This window comes from Passer montanus, unplaced genomic scaffold (genome assembly GCF_014805655.1).
Source record: "Passer montanus isolate IOZ18808 unplaced genomic scaffold, ASM1480565v1 scaffold42, whole genome shotgun sequence".
In the NCBI taxonomy this organism is placed as follows: Eukaryota; Metazoa; Chordata; class Aves; order Passeriformes; family Passeridae; genus Passer; species Passer montanus.
The window spans coordinates 4966290-4979710 of record NW_024369041.1 but is presented as its reverse complement, the minus strand read 5'-3'; the positions used below and the strand labels follow the sequence as shown (position 1 = coordinate 4979710).

The 13421-nt window shown below is 40.4% G+C and overlaps 1 protein-coding gene across 1 annotated transcript in view; it reads right to left on the bottom strand.

Moving 5' to 3' along the window:
- Positions 1-13421, bottom strand: part of CABCOCO1 (ciliary associated calcium binding coiled-coil 1) — a 126538-nt gene that overhangs the window by 88673 nt on the left and 24444 nt on the right. The gene's annotated exons all lie outside the window — the stretch shown is intronic.

Genomic DNA, 13421 nt, shown 5'->3' with positions numbered 1-13421 from the left:
AACATCTGTCATGTGTCATTAGTACTCTCATCCCTCAAGGGGGAAAGAATTTGCAGTGAAGTGTTTTGTTTTGGTAGGAAATTAAAACAAAAGTAACTGCTCACAGCTACATGTTTATCTTAGAGGAACCAAGACCAAGGAGATGTTTTTTACATGTGGAACAGGGTATGAGATCTCTGAAGGTCCCTAGCTCTTGAGGTGATTTATAACATGCTCTTACAGCACCTCTTTTGGAAAGTCTATTCTTTCTGGCACTGACCTCCTGATCAAAAAGATGCTCCATCAGGTCTGAAGAGAAAGATGTCAAACCCAGAGCTGTCAGCTGCCTTCTAGCAGGTCTGAGCCTAAGCCATGGGTCTCTGAATAGAAGGACTGAGGAGCTGAACTTGATTCAATGCCAAGTAATAAGTCAGCAGAGTGAAGATAGGCTTGATGTGCTCTGGGAACTCCTGGAGTGAGGAGACTCTTGTGCTCTTTGGAGTTTCCAAGACTCACAAGGCTTTATAGTGAGGTACTGCTGAGCTTATTGCAAGGGCATTTATAAATTCCCCTACTGGCTAACTGGAATCCCTGCATCCCATCTATTGTCCATCACCATTAACTGTGCAGTGGCACGGCAGGGTAGTGGGACAGCATGTTTGGCCACATGGAAGAAGAGACAAGCAGTGTCCATCACCTTCACAGTATTGCCCCATCCAGGGCTCTGCAGGCAGCAGCTGGCCAAGAACTGGAATGGAAAGAGTTTGCTCTAGTTTGAAGTACAGCCTCTCACCAGTGCCCACCAGGACCACCTCAGACCAGCTGAATTGGTTATGCTTGGAGAATGCTCCTCAAACTCCAGGATTCTTCTAGGACTGCAATATGAAGCTTCAATTACACTACCTAAAACTTGACCAGGAGTATTTTTTTAAGGAAATGTCTGAAAACTGGTCTCTGGCTTAGCAATGCAGGCTCAGCCTATAATTTTACACTGACTAATCACTTCATTACAAGTAACATTGGTTGTCCTTGAAGACCTGGCATGATACAGCATCATACATGGCAAGAAGAAAAGCCACTCCAGATGCTTTTTTCCTTTTGCTCCAGACAGACACAGGCATTTCCTGGCTGACATCTACTCAAGAGCCAGAAGAGGGTTTTGATTAATCAATATATTTTTAGTCTGACCTTTAGCTTCCTTCTGCATTGGCCTCAGACAGGAACACAGCAATGCATCAAGCCACTTTTAATCCAGTAGCCAGCATCAGAACACAGCAGTGGCTTGTCTGCCCAAGCTGTAGCACACAGCTGACCTGCCAGTGCTGGTGGCTTTGCTCACACAGACATCACGTCTAGAAGAGGTCCCTGAGAACACCCAAGGGTCAGCTCTGCCCACCCTCCTGCAAGGGCTCAGACCTGCTGATGTGCAAGTACAAGAGAGATCAAAAGTCCATTAAAAGCTTGCACTTGGAGGCTAATGCAAGAAATGGACTGAACCCATTCAAAATCCTAATTTAAGTCCCTGCAAGTTTGTCACAGACTATTTTAAAGCATGTTTTATACAATAAATACATTGCAAAAGAAAAATGCATACTTTTTTGTGTGCTATTATTTAGTATTTATTATTTAGCTATTTTATCACACATGAACATTTTACAGTTGCACCTGTGCATGGTATATAGTTACTGTAGTGACAGAAGTACTAAAATACCTTTAAATACCTCCATGGAGACATCTTTTTCCACCTCTTTGGTACAGCTGTATTTATAGCAATAGCAGCTGCCAGTTTTTCAAGACCAGTTACTTTGACTTATGATATTTTCCATATTCCATGAAATGTCCCTTATTAAATATGCTTTACTGTGACATTTTTCCTCTTCCAAATTTATTGGTGTACAATATATGGATAACAGAGCACAAATATCTTATTCTTAAAACAAAGAAAATCCTGGTTTTGGAATACAATAATCCTGCAAATTAAGAGCTAAAAGGCATCAATGGTAAGTGTGGACATAACTTTGTGAGGGGGGAGGAGGTTTTGGTAGTGACAGACTGAAGAAGCCAGGTGCACTAAGGAAAATAACTTTTCTTTATAAAAAGCTGACACTAAAAAAGCTATTTATATTTCTCAGAAGAAAGCTGGAAAAGGATGAGTTTGAGAGCCTGCACAAACCTGCAGCACAGCTGCTAGCAAACCAACCAACAAAACACTGAACCACTACAAAATACCAATCCCGCCACCCCAGCTGAGTTTGTAAAACATTTCTGCTACCACTGAATCAGTGGTCCCATGATTTCTCTATTTCATTTGGGTAACTTTCTCAAAATACAAATGGAAGAGCCAGTGACTCCAGATTATAAGAAACAAATTCTTTCTACTCTATTTTACTCAACTCTGATTGTAATCATATTTATGTACAGCATAATGTAGCTCTGGTTTCAGTTCCCAAATGCCTCATTTTTTAAATGTTCAGTTTTGTAACCTTGGTGTGTAGGACTTCAAAACTGAAGAGCTTGCCAAGAATGGGTGGACAGTTCATCCACATGCTCCAGAGTATGCACTATGTCCCTTTAGGACACCACACAATGTGCTACATTTATTACTGCTATATTAACTCATGCTTCACTACTGACATCATACCATACAATGCTGCTCTCTCTCAGTCCGCGCTGCATTTGTAAATCTGCCCTTCAACATCTCCAACACAGCTACAACTCTGCCTTATCTGAAATCTCAGCTGCATCTTGCCTTTCTGGTTCCTCACCAGGCTCAGGAACTGACTGCTATTACAAGTTCAGGAATGCATGCCCAGTCAGCACACTGGAAGATTCTTGAACTTTGAGCACCAGGAGATGAGTCATTTTATGAGGAAGTCTGGAGAGGGACTTTTCAACAAGAGCATGCTGTAATAGGACAAGAGGGAATGGCTTGAAACTGAAGCGAGGTAGATTTAGAATAGACATTAAGAAGAAATTCTTCCCTGAGAGGGTGGTGGGGCACTGGCACAGGTTCCTCAGACAAATTGCAGATGCCCATCCCTGGCAGTGTTCAAGGCCAGGCTGGCAGGGCATTGAGCAGCCTGGTCTAGTGGAAGGTGCCCTGCCTGTGGTGGTGAGCTGGTGACCAGCTGATCTTTAAGGTCCCTTCCAACGCAAATCATTCTATGATTTCAAAGTCTAGCTCTCATTGTCCAGGCTCAATTCTTCCTTTACAGAAGCCTCTTTCAACTTGTGCCTATTTTGATTGTACTAATTTACCTTAAAGTGACCTCTCATTCACTAACACCACCTAATTTCTTCACTTGGTACATCAGCTTTCCCCCTGGCTCTTTGGAGTCCACAGCAACACACATTATCTTAATTTCCAGTCAAAATCCAGTCCCACTACTTTTCAATCCTTTGAATGGATGATCAGTTTGGATTAAGTTTCATTAAACATACTGTGCAGAAATAAATGGTGCCACAGGAAAGCTCTTAACATACAATGACAAAAAAAGAATCATAAATGCATATACCTGGATACTCCTCATATTAACACCCTATCCATGTAATAAACAGGCTCATAAATAATTACAAGAAGAAATGAAAAAACCTCTGTCTCTTGCTGGTAGAACTTTTCCTGTTCCAGAAATGCATATTTGAAAAGGATCCGTTTCCTTTGTGCATGACAGCTCACAGACTTGCAGCTCCTTGTTGCCATCAAACATGCATAAGACAGTTAAGAAAAAAGAATTTTTGTCAAGGCCAAGACTAGTTGATGAGTTAAATATATTTATAAAGATTATGCAGAAACTGGACCCAGTCCAGAACTACTATATTGCAACATCAGTATCTCACAATATGGACAGGATTCACATGTATTACATTTCCTCAAAGTATGATTTAAAAATTATGATTTTTATGCTCATGTGCCATTCTGTCTCACTGGTGCTTCAGGTTTGGCACACTGAGGGCAGTTTCCATTTCTGGAGCACCACTGGGTCACTTTGGTCAGTACTCTCTGTATCTACCACTGCTGAGTAATTGTGATCTGACTTTTACAACAGCCATGGCAATCCACAGTCACACAAGGCAACATTCCTTGCTGCAACAATTGGGAGCCACATGTTCTGTGAATTCAAAGAATAAAGATTTCCGAATATCTGACGTGCAAAGGCTTCTCCTTCCAGTATTAGACAAACTTTTAGAAAACCCCAAGATTTCAAAATGTGGTCAAGAAAAGTACTAAATATTTCCTGACTCACCATGGAAATGAAAGAATTGGCAAAATGTCTTTAGCTGAGAGTGCTATAAATCAGGATCCTGAGCTTCTGGGCATTTTGGGCTGCAGTTCACAATAATGTACCTTTCCATGATTGATATTACCTCTGTGGGACAGCTTGATCAGGCCCCCACCATCCTTGCTCACCTCTCTTTCCCTGGCTCCTACTCTCACCAAATAAATACACACCCCCTCTCATATACCTAAAACAAACCCCTGAAGCTCAAACCACTCAGACTAGCTGCAACTACTAATACAGGGGTTTTTGATGTAACTCTAACTGTGGTCCATTTTTGTAGCAATTGTGAATGTAGCAGCTCTGTCTTTGGGCAGACACACTGAGATCTACAATGTAATGGGCTTATTCTAAAAGATTTTGGTTTTACTTGATACAGTCAAAAATAATAAAAAAGTTCCTTTTTGAAGAAGATACCTCCCTCAATTCTTCCAACAAGCACATAAAAAACCATGTTGTCTGTCCTTGAGACCCTGAAAGGATCTTATGAACCCTGTTTTAGAATAGCCTGTGTTTACTAATTCAGTTGTCAACAAAAAGAATCCAATAGGATTTCTAAAAATATATTGCATTTGGATAAACTTTGATTCCTACAAAGTTAAAGAACACTCGATGCGTAGATCCCAATGAGACTCCCAGAACACAGAGCTACTGGAGAATATTAACCAGCCAAGGTTTTTCAAAGACCAACAGGACTACCTTGCCCCACTGAGAAACTTCACAGGAAGATGGCATAACTAAAATCTCACTTTGGTGGGAGAAAAAGAGTTAATTTTTGGTCTTGGAAAAAAAACAACCCAAAATTGAGCCACCACCACTACCATTAAAAAAAAAAAATATATATAAATAAACCTCAAAAAAAATTTGAGCTTGATGCGCCATGACTGTTATTTAGCAGGGTAAATACTTAGATACAGTGCTAAACCTTTCTCTGAAGGAGTCTGAGGATAAAGCTGCCATAAAAACACATGCCAGACCTATCACTACAGACCCCTTCTTTTGCCATCTCATTTGAACCCTGTAATGTTGTTACTAGTACATAGTAAACAGGGAAAAGTCAGCAACTAGTTACAAAACTCAGTCTAAAACATCTCATTATTTCTTGCCAGATGCTGAAGATTCTCCTGTCAAGTAAAATTTTGCTATTTCAAACACTGTTTCATCAGACTTAGCAAATCCACAAGAATTAGTAGCCCTTCGCTGGGATCATTAGTTGGTTTTTTTGGGTAGTAGGTTTTTGGATTTTCTTAAGTGGCTTTTCCCATCAGCAGTACTCAGAATTGACATCTGACTTCAAAGCAGTTTAAAGACCATTAGGACCACACTGTGACATTGCTGAGTCTAAATTCCAGAAGATATTTGGATGTGCCTATTACACCATATAAGCTCTCTTTATTCACATCTCAAGTCATTATGCATACCAGGACCAGCATAGACAGATGTCTCAAATAAAGGTTGAGGGAAGTATAGTTAATGGGATAAAACACTCAAGAGAAGACAACAGATGACATTATTTATAAACAAACTGGCATCGTAAGCTGTACAGTGGGAGTGATCAGAAACAATGCTCATTCATTTTTTGATATTGTCAGACAAGTCAGCAATATTGTTTTACTCAACAAAAAAGTTTGAAGATCTCTGTGGGTGTCAGATAGGTATTAATAACTTATGGGTAAACATCACAGGAAAAAATAAATCTGACACTCAGCCTCTCTTTTTGCCAGGATAGAAAATGATGGAGCAGATGGTTTGTTCAGAAACTGCAGCCTTTAGGAAGAAGCTTGTTTGTAAAACTGAATATATTTTGCAACCAACAAAGATGTGGAAATTTTTGTCCTTAGGAAGTTTTCACTGATAACAAGAGGACAGGAAAGTCAGCACACTATTCCAGTTCAAAAGGAGTATCTGCTCTAACTACCTTTTTTTTTTCTCTTTGCAGGTTGTAGCAGTCCAGTGTAATAGACCATAATTAAGCATCTTGACAGGTTTACAGAAGCCTTGCTCTCAGACAAAGACCCATGTCATTATACTCCTACTACAGTGATGATGAATATGATTAGCAGGGTTTTTGCAGATGGTAGAGTTGTTTTCTTTACATGCCCCCCCTACCCCTGGCTGCATTTGTGAAGTAATTTCCCAATCTGCCAACCTGTATTTTGTGGTACAGTCCTGTCTTTCAGTCCCTTCCAGCACAGAGATTAAAAAGTCAGCTTAACTAATTAGCTTGTAAAAATATTATGGAATTTTGCACACAGCTTCATGACTATTTTCTTCATTAAATTCTGAACATGTGTCAGGGGACTGAAAATCTATATAGGTATATAAAAATATACATAAAAAATACATGCAGATGATCATCACTGGATCCCAGTATCACCAGGGAAGAAAGTGGCTTGCTAGGACCATAGCCAAGTACCATTGTTTAACTGTTCTGAGCACAGCTCATAGTAAAGGCCTACACACAACCTGTACATAATGGAAAATAACAAAATAAAATAGAACAAAATATTATCAGGCACAGATAAGAATAGAAACCAGTGTCCTTCATGAGTCTCCTGATAAGATACAGCCTAGCTTTGTGAGAGCTGACTCAATACATGTACCCAGGTAATCAGCCCAAACATTACAGGTTTGGGGATTTTTCTTTTATATACATTTTTTCTTACTTACAATTCTCTTACTTATGGATTGAGTTTATCAGAGGCATATGATTGTAATTAGCAAGACAACACACCCAAGAAATCAAGTTGCAGTGAGACACAGGTTGTATTGGCTTGACTTCAGACTCATTAGCTTAGGCTGGGTGCCACAATAAACACTTTCATAGGAATTCCAGTGGAGGAAAGACTTAATTGTTAGGACTATGTAGAGGGTAAACAAAAACAGTGCCACCAGGTTTTAGCTTGCAGCTTGTCTTGACAACCATTGTCTAAATCCTGAGATATTTTGCCTGTGTTCCATCTGTGAGAGGAGCTTGGCCTTTTCACTGGCAATAGCTGTACCAGGAACCTGTGCACAGCCTCCATTTATTTCTGCCCCAAACACGAACAATATTATTCCAGTCAGTTCATCACATTATCCTTACATGGGAAAACGGGAGAGAGAATGACTGGGAAGACAATTCAAGGATTCCTAGCAAAAAATGTAAAGTTCTGCTCTTTGCTGAGGAGAAATGCTACAGTTTTTTCACTGTAACTTTAGGTCTTTCACTGCAGTCATGGTTGAAACAGTACCTGCAGAACAAGGTTACTTCTATTCTTCTTTGAAATATACAGTGCTGCAGAACTGCTGTGTGTTCCCAGAAATAGAGCCCAGGCTGAAGGAAGAATTACAAATCCTAATAAAATACCTGAAACCTTTTTTTTTTTTTCTTTCTGTTCTTCAAGAAAAAGATGGTCCTTCCAGAGGGCTTTTTTTTTCATTTTTTCTGAACTATAAAACCAACAGAAAAGATGTATAACTGAAGGGAGCTATAACCTGCTCATATGCTTTCCCCCAGCTTTAATCAGAAGGGAAAACACACCCTCTTTGCCATATTTCAGGGCTGCAGAAGCTTTGATGTCTGGAGCTCTGCCAGCCCACAGCACCCCACATTCCAGCCAGGGCCCTGGTGCTTGTGGCAGACCCACAGCCACTCATACCTGTCCTGCCAGGCTGCCAGAGCTTCCACCTTCCTTTCTGCAAGCCTGGACTCACAGTGCACCAAACATGAGCTGAGGTTTGTGCCAAACTCACCCTCCTTTATCAGATCTGAGCCTTGGAAGGCAGTGGCCCACAACAGGTGGTAGCTATCCAGAACAGCCAAGCATTTGATGGGTCCTCTCCTTCTAGGAAAGGGTACAGAGGAGGAGAGAAAGGGCTACAAGCACAAGAAAGGAAGCATGGAGAGAGCAGGCTGGCAATTGGAAGCCTTTTGCTTTGTTGCTTCATAGGTGTATGTTTGCACTTTGGATGATAAGCTCACACAAGAATATTTTGAGACTGGATTCTGCAGTTGGTGGCCTTGGTATGGAGGGGACTTGGACCATGTCTTGTGGCTCTTATAAACTTAGCAGCAAATAGAAAGGTGTCTGAAAATACTGGGGGCTTGATTTTCAGATGAGGGTGTTTTTACATGCCTCCTTTTCTCTCAACAGAAACAGGGTACCCTGCTAAATTGGAGACTGAGCATTTTACTTCTTTTAAATGAAAGGAGGGAGCAGCAGAAGCATGCTTATAAGAAAGGACAGGATTTGTAGTGTTCATAAAGCCAAAAGCTAGGAAATTAGATAAAAGAAAACTATCAGGGTTATATTCTTATGAAGACTGAAACTGAGATTGAGAAGTTCTCTAAGTGAATTATGATTTACTGGATAACAGACACAGAAAAATTTCACTACCACTACCTATAAAACTGCATTGGTTTTTTATCAAGTAGCTCTGTTTTAGCCCATCTAGTTGATGAACATTCTTCTCAACTAGCAAATATAAATGACTTATGGGGATAATATTTCAATATATGATGACATTGCTATACCTCGGATTCTTTTAAGATCTGGGTTATTAAATATTAAATATCAAAGCTGTAAATTATTGTAGCAGCTTTATACAACTAAATTAAATTCAAACAAAACCTAATTTCCTTAATCATTGACTGTAATCCTCCAGGAACATATGCTATTAACTCAGCTACAAATGGCATAGAAATTGTATGACTTCAGTTAAATTATTTTATATCAAATTCTAATCCAGGGCAGAGTCTTCAGTAAATCTCCTGCAGGGATTTTAATGCTTCTGCAATCATATTGGCTCTTTACTAGAGAGCTAATCTTTTTATACTCTGGTTTTTTTTCACTCCTTTATCCATTTCCTTCACACCCTTACTGAGCTATAGCTAGTACCTTCTATCACATATCATATTTTGAAAGATTTGGCTTTTCCCTCTTGAATTTGATCAGCAATAGTTATGCTTTCACTTAAGACAGAATTGGATAGGTTTTTTTGTTTTACATGTACGACTAAATCATTCCCATTTGTTTCAACATGTATGTTAATTGCCACTTGTGGTGATCTCTTTATAAGGCTGTCATAATGATTCACAGTTTGCAGTCAAGTATTGAGAAAGCAGAACAATCTCCTCTTCTTTAAGAACCCTATGCAAGTACAACTAAACAGATTTAATTTAAGCAAGAAACTTCCTTAGAGACTCAAGACAATGACTGGATAATAAAGAAACAAACCTTAGAGTCCTAGGAGGTAAGACTTGAAGAAACCTCCAGAGATCATCTAGTCAGCCCTCTATCCCAAGTGATCAACTAAACTGCTGTCATCCCTGACAGATGTTTCCCTAAACTGTGCTTAAAAGCCTGAGACATGGACATCTCTGTACACAATCTATTTCAGTCCTTCCTAGCAAGATGTGTCTCCAGAAACCTAATTGCATAATTTTTCCCTTTTTTCCTCTTTAAGCCTTTTACTTCCTTCCCTCTGCTGTGGGACTGGTGAACAGGCTATTCTTGAACACATGGCCACTTCCATCTCCCCTCAGTTTTCTTTTCTCTACACTGAATGATGTATCTTATTCTTTCCTCAGCAGTCTTGTCCATCTCTGGACATTCTATCCTGTCAGCTTTCCCTTGGAAAAGCATCACTAGAATTAGGGTAGTTTAGTGAGGTTTTCCCCAGCTCCAAGGAAGGCAGAAGAAATAACTGAAATTTGGCACGTTACAGGTCTGTTTATACATCCCAGTGTGCCTCCTTCACAGCAGAACACACTGCTGACTCACATTGAATTTATGACCCATTCTCATCCCTGGGCCCTTCCAGCTTAATACCCTATAACTATTTCTTTATGAATATTGTTAATCAAATCTTTGGAGTCTCTTGAACTGAAGGCAACTAGCCATTACCCCTAAATATCACTGCCTAAAACATCCTATTTTGTAAGCAAGAGAAGTAAATTTTGAGACTCTTTGTTCAGAGCTCCCACAAAAACAAAAAAAAACAACCCTAAAACAGAACAAAAAACCACTGCATGTTATCACAAAATCTCACAGAACTTTTGTTCTGGAATTCCTCCTCACAGGATTTCCTAAGCCCTGCACTCCAGTTCAAACTGGAGTCCCTCCAGGTGCTTGAACAGGGATCTTGTAATTCTATAAACTCTGCAACCTGACAAGGATGTCACTTTAGCCATCTGAAACGGAACCATTTGTTTAAGTAAGTAATTTCCTAGTATAGAAACACTCCTGCCCTTCTCCACTGGTTCCTCCCTCACTGAGCCAAGGTAGGGCAGCACTTGAGCTAAGGCCTTCCTAAGTACAAAGATGGATATTAGCAGGTTTCAGCTCTGTATCCACTTGCCACTGTGATCATCCATCACTGCTGACTCATGTTCAGCTAGTGAACCACCTCCAAGTCCAGTTTGTTTTTGGGAACTGGTGCAATTTCACATTTCTGACAGTTATGGAGTCTGCTTAGTGCAATCAGCACAGCGATTTGGCCTAAAGGTAGGAACTATTCAACACAAGCACAGAGGTTCTGTGGCAGTTTTTAAAGTGCCAGATTCCCTATTCCTGCAAAAAGAAGGTCACTGGTGCTGGGGACACAGTAAGGTTTGACATTTCCCAAACGCATTAAACGTGCTGCAATTGGCTGTTACGTGGCAGAGCTGTGCATTAGATCTTGCCAAGGTGTCTTGGATGAAAATCCCACACAGTGTGATGCATGTTCACACCACTGTGTCCAGGCTTTGCCAGAGTACAGCAGTTCCTGCAAACATTAACTCTCAAAGGTTCCCAGACACAGACCAGAGTTTCCAGAAAAAAAAATTAAAAAGACAAAGAAAGAGAAAAGGTAGGAAAAGGATATATCATTAGCAGAGCACTCTACACAGACAGAAACAAATCTTGCTTTCAGCTTGGGTCCAACCAACACTACAACCCACTCTGGATCAATTTCTTCAGACATCAGAAAGTCTCTACTAATGCAGCCATTTCAGGTCAGAGCAAAGATCCATCTAATTCCACTGTCTGCATTCAGCCTTAGACCTAACTCCATCCTCACGGAAAGAGTACTACAACAAGGTAAACAAAGTTTCTCCCTCAAGAATTCTGTAGCCCATGGTCTACTAACCTGACAAGTTTAAGATGCAGATCAGTAGAAACTATGAAAAAATTCAATTGATGGAACACTAGAACATAAAGAGTCAGAGAAAAAAAATCCTAAAAACCCCTTCTATAAGGTTCTGTGCAGGAGTCAGTGCTTTCCCATATTACAGTGTACATCTGTACCCATGCTGGGACTCCACTGCCCCCAGCAATGACACCCCCTGAGGGCTTCTGTGCCACCTGGCTGTCCACTGACCAAACAATTCCCTGGCAGACTTTCTAGTCATGACACGTTTGAACAGATAACACATTTTAGTTACTATGTTTTATTGCTAATTGTCCCTCACACTCCTTCAGCCAGCCTTACCATCTTTGTCCACGCTAGAGTTCATAATTTTTTCAGTTTTCTTCACCTGGACAGCATTTCAGCTTTTTGAAGAATACCTTCTTGCTCCTGCAATCTCACCCTGCAAATGCTGGCTTCTTCTCACTCTTTCTCAAGTTTCCCTTGATGCACAGTTATCTCTGCACTTCCCATGTGATTCACAGAAGCAATATCCACACTCCCTGCAAAGAGTTAGGTGTTCCATCTGTCTTATTTTCAACATGCCTGCTGATCTGTGTCTAGTTTTCCTTTTTGAAACTGAGCAGAGCAATGGTAGAGAACTCTGGCTTGCCTTACTCCTGAAAGGATGCCAAATCTTAGCACGTTAAGATCCCCCTTTCAGGGGACCTCTTCAGTTGTGACTCCCTACATCATATCCCATAAACCACGCAGGATTCAAGTCAGGCACTGCCTTCATCGGTTCCTGAACCAGCTGCTCCTCAAAACAGTCACTGAAACATCTAAAAATGCACTCTGTGAAGTCTGGATGCAATATTTGCCTCTTCTAGGCCAAAGAAATGAGGATGTCAATGAGTACTTCCCCCTCTACTCAGCCTGTTGTGCTGCCATTGTGGTCCACCACCAAGTAGGCAGAGTCAGTATTCTATCTCCTTCCTTAAGTTTGGGACTTTCACTGATGTGAAGTTTGGATTGCTCATTGATGAAATTACCTTGTTAAGCAGCTCAGTTCCCACATGTCTTCAATATGCAGAATTACTTAGCTCCCATCGAAGTTCTCTGCATCCTTCCTGAGCACAGTATCTTGAGAACGTTGCACTGATTGTCTTTCCAAGTTTTGTGACATCTGTCTGCCCTGAAAGGATCTCCATGAACAATAAGACATACCAGTCCCCCGAGTCATTTGACATGAAGCACTCCCACAGAGGAATATCTTGTTTAAACAATCTCTTCAATCTGTCTGCTCCCAGTTTCCTCTTTAACTACATTTGACCTTAACGCCAGCGGAAGGGCTGTTAACCAGCAGTACCCAAGGCACGATATGGCAGGGTGGCTATTGGCAGAGATTATCTATAGTAGGTCCTTGACTTAAATTCATTTTCCTCTGAGCATGAGGAGTTTGTTTTTGTTCCTTCAGAAAGGCATGCTACACAGTCCATTTATTTACTCAGGCATTTCCCAAGCGAGTCATCTCTACTGTGGAATGGACTTTTGTTTTCATTTTTTTCTGGGCAGGGTTAAAGTAAAGTAGTCTTCCCTTATCCCCCGCCCCCAAGGATATCAGCAGGCCAGCAGCAGCACTTCATAAAGGAAGAGGCTTGGCTTTGCAGTAAGGAAAATTTCAATCTTAGCAATTGAGGAAAAATACCTTCTTAGAAAGGTCACAACTCTCAGAAGAATATATTGTGTTTAAATAGAATAGGATTGTTTAAAATTAAATCTAGGAAGTTAGGACCTCTGAAACACCACAGTACTTTACGTGGACTTGATTCTCCACTTGCATTTTGTAATTGGCTATCTCAATTTAAGTACTTTGGCAGTAAATTAACACAAAACTGGAACAACACAGTGCCAATTTTGATCAAGAAGAAATTTCTCTTTGGTTACCCAAGTGTAAATTCTGATCCAATTTATAATCTCTATGAGAAATATTAAGGAAATTTTAAAACAAATCCCGTACTTCATAAACTTTTCCACAGGATACAAAAAGTCCATCTAGAGGTAACTGACCCC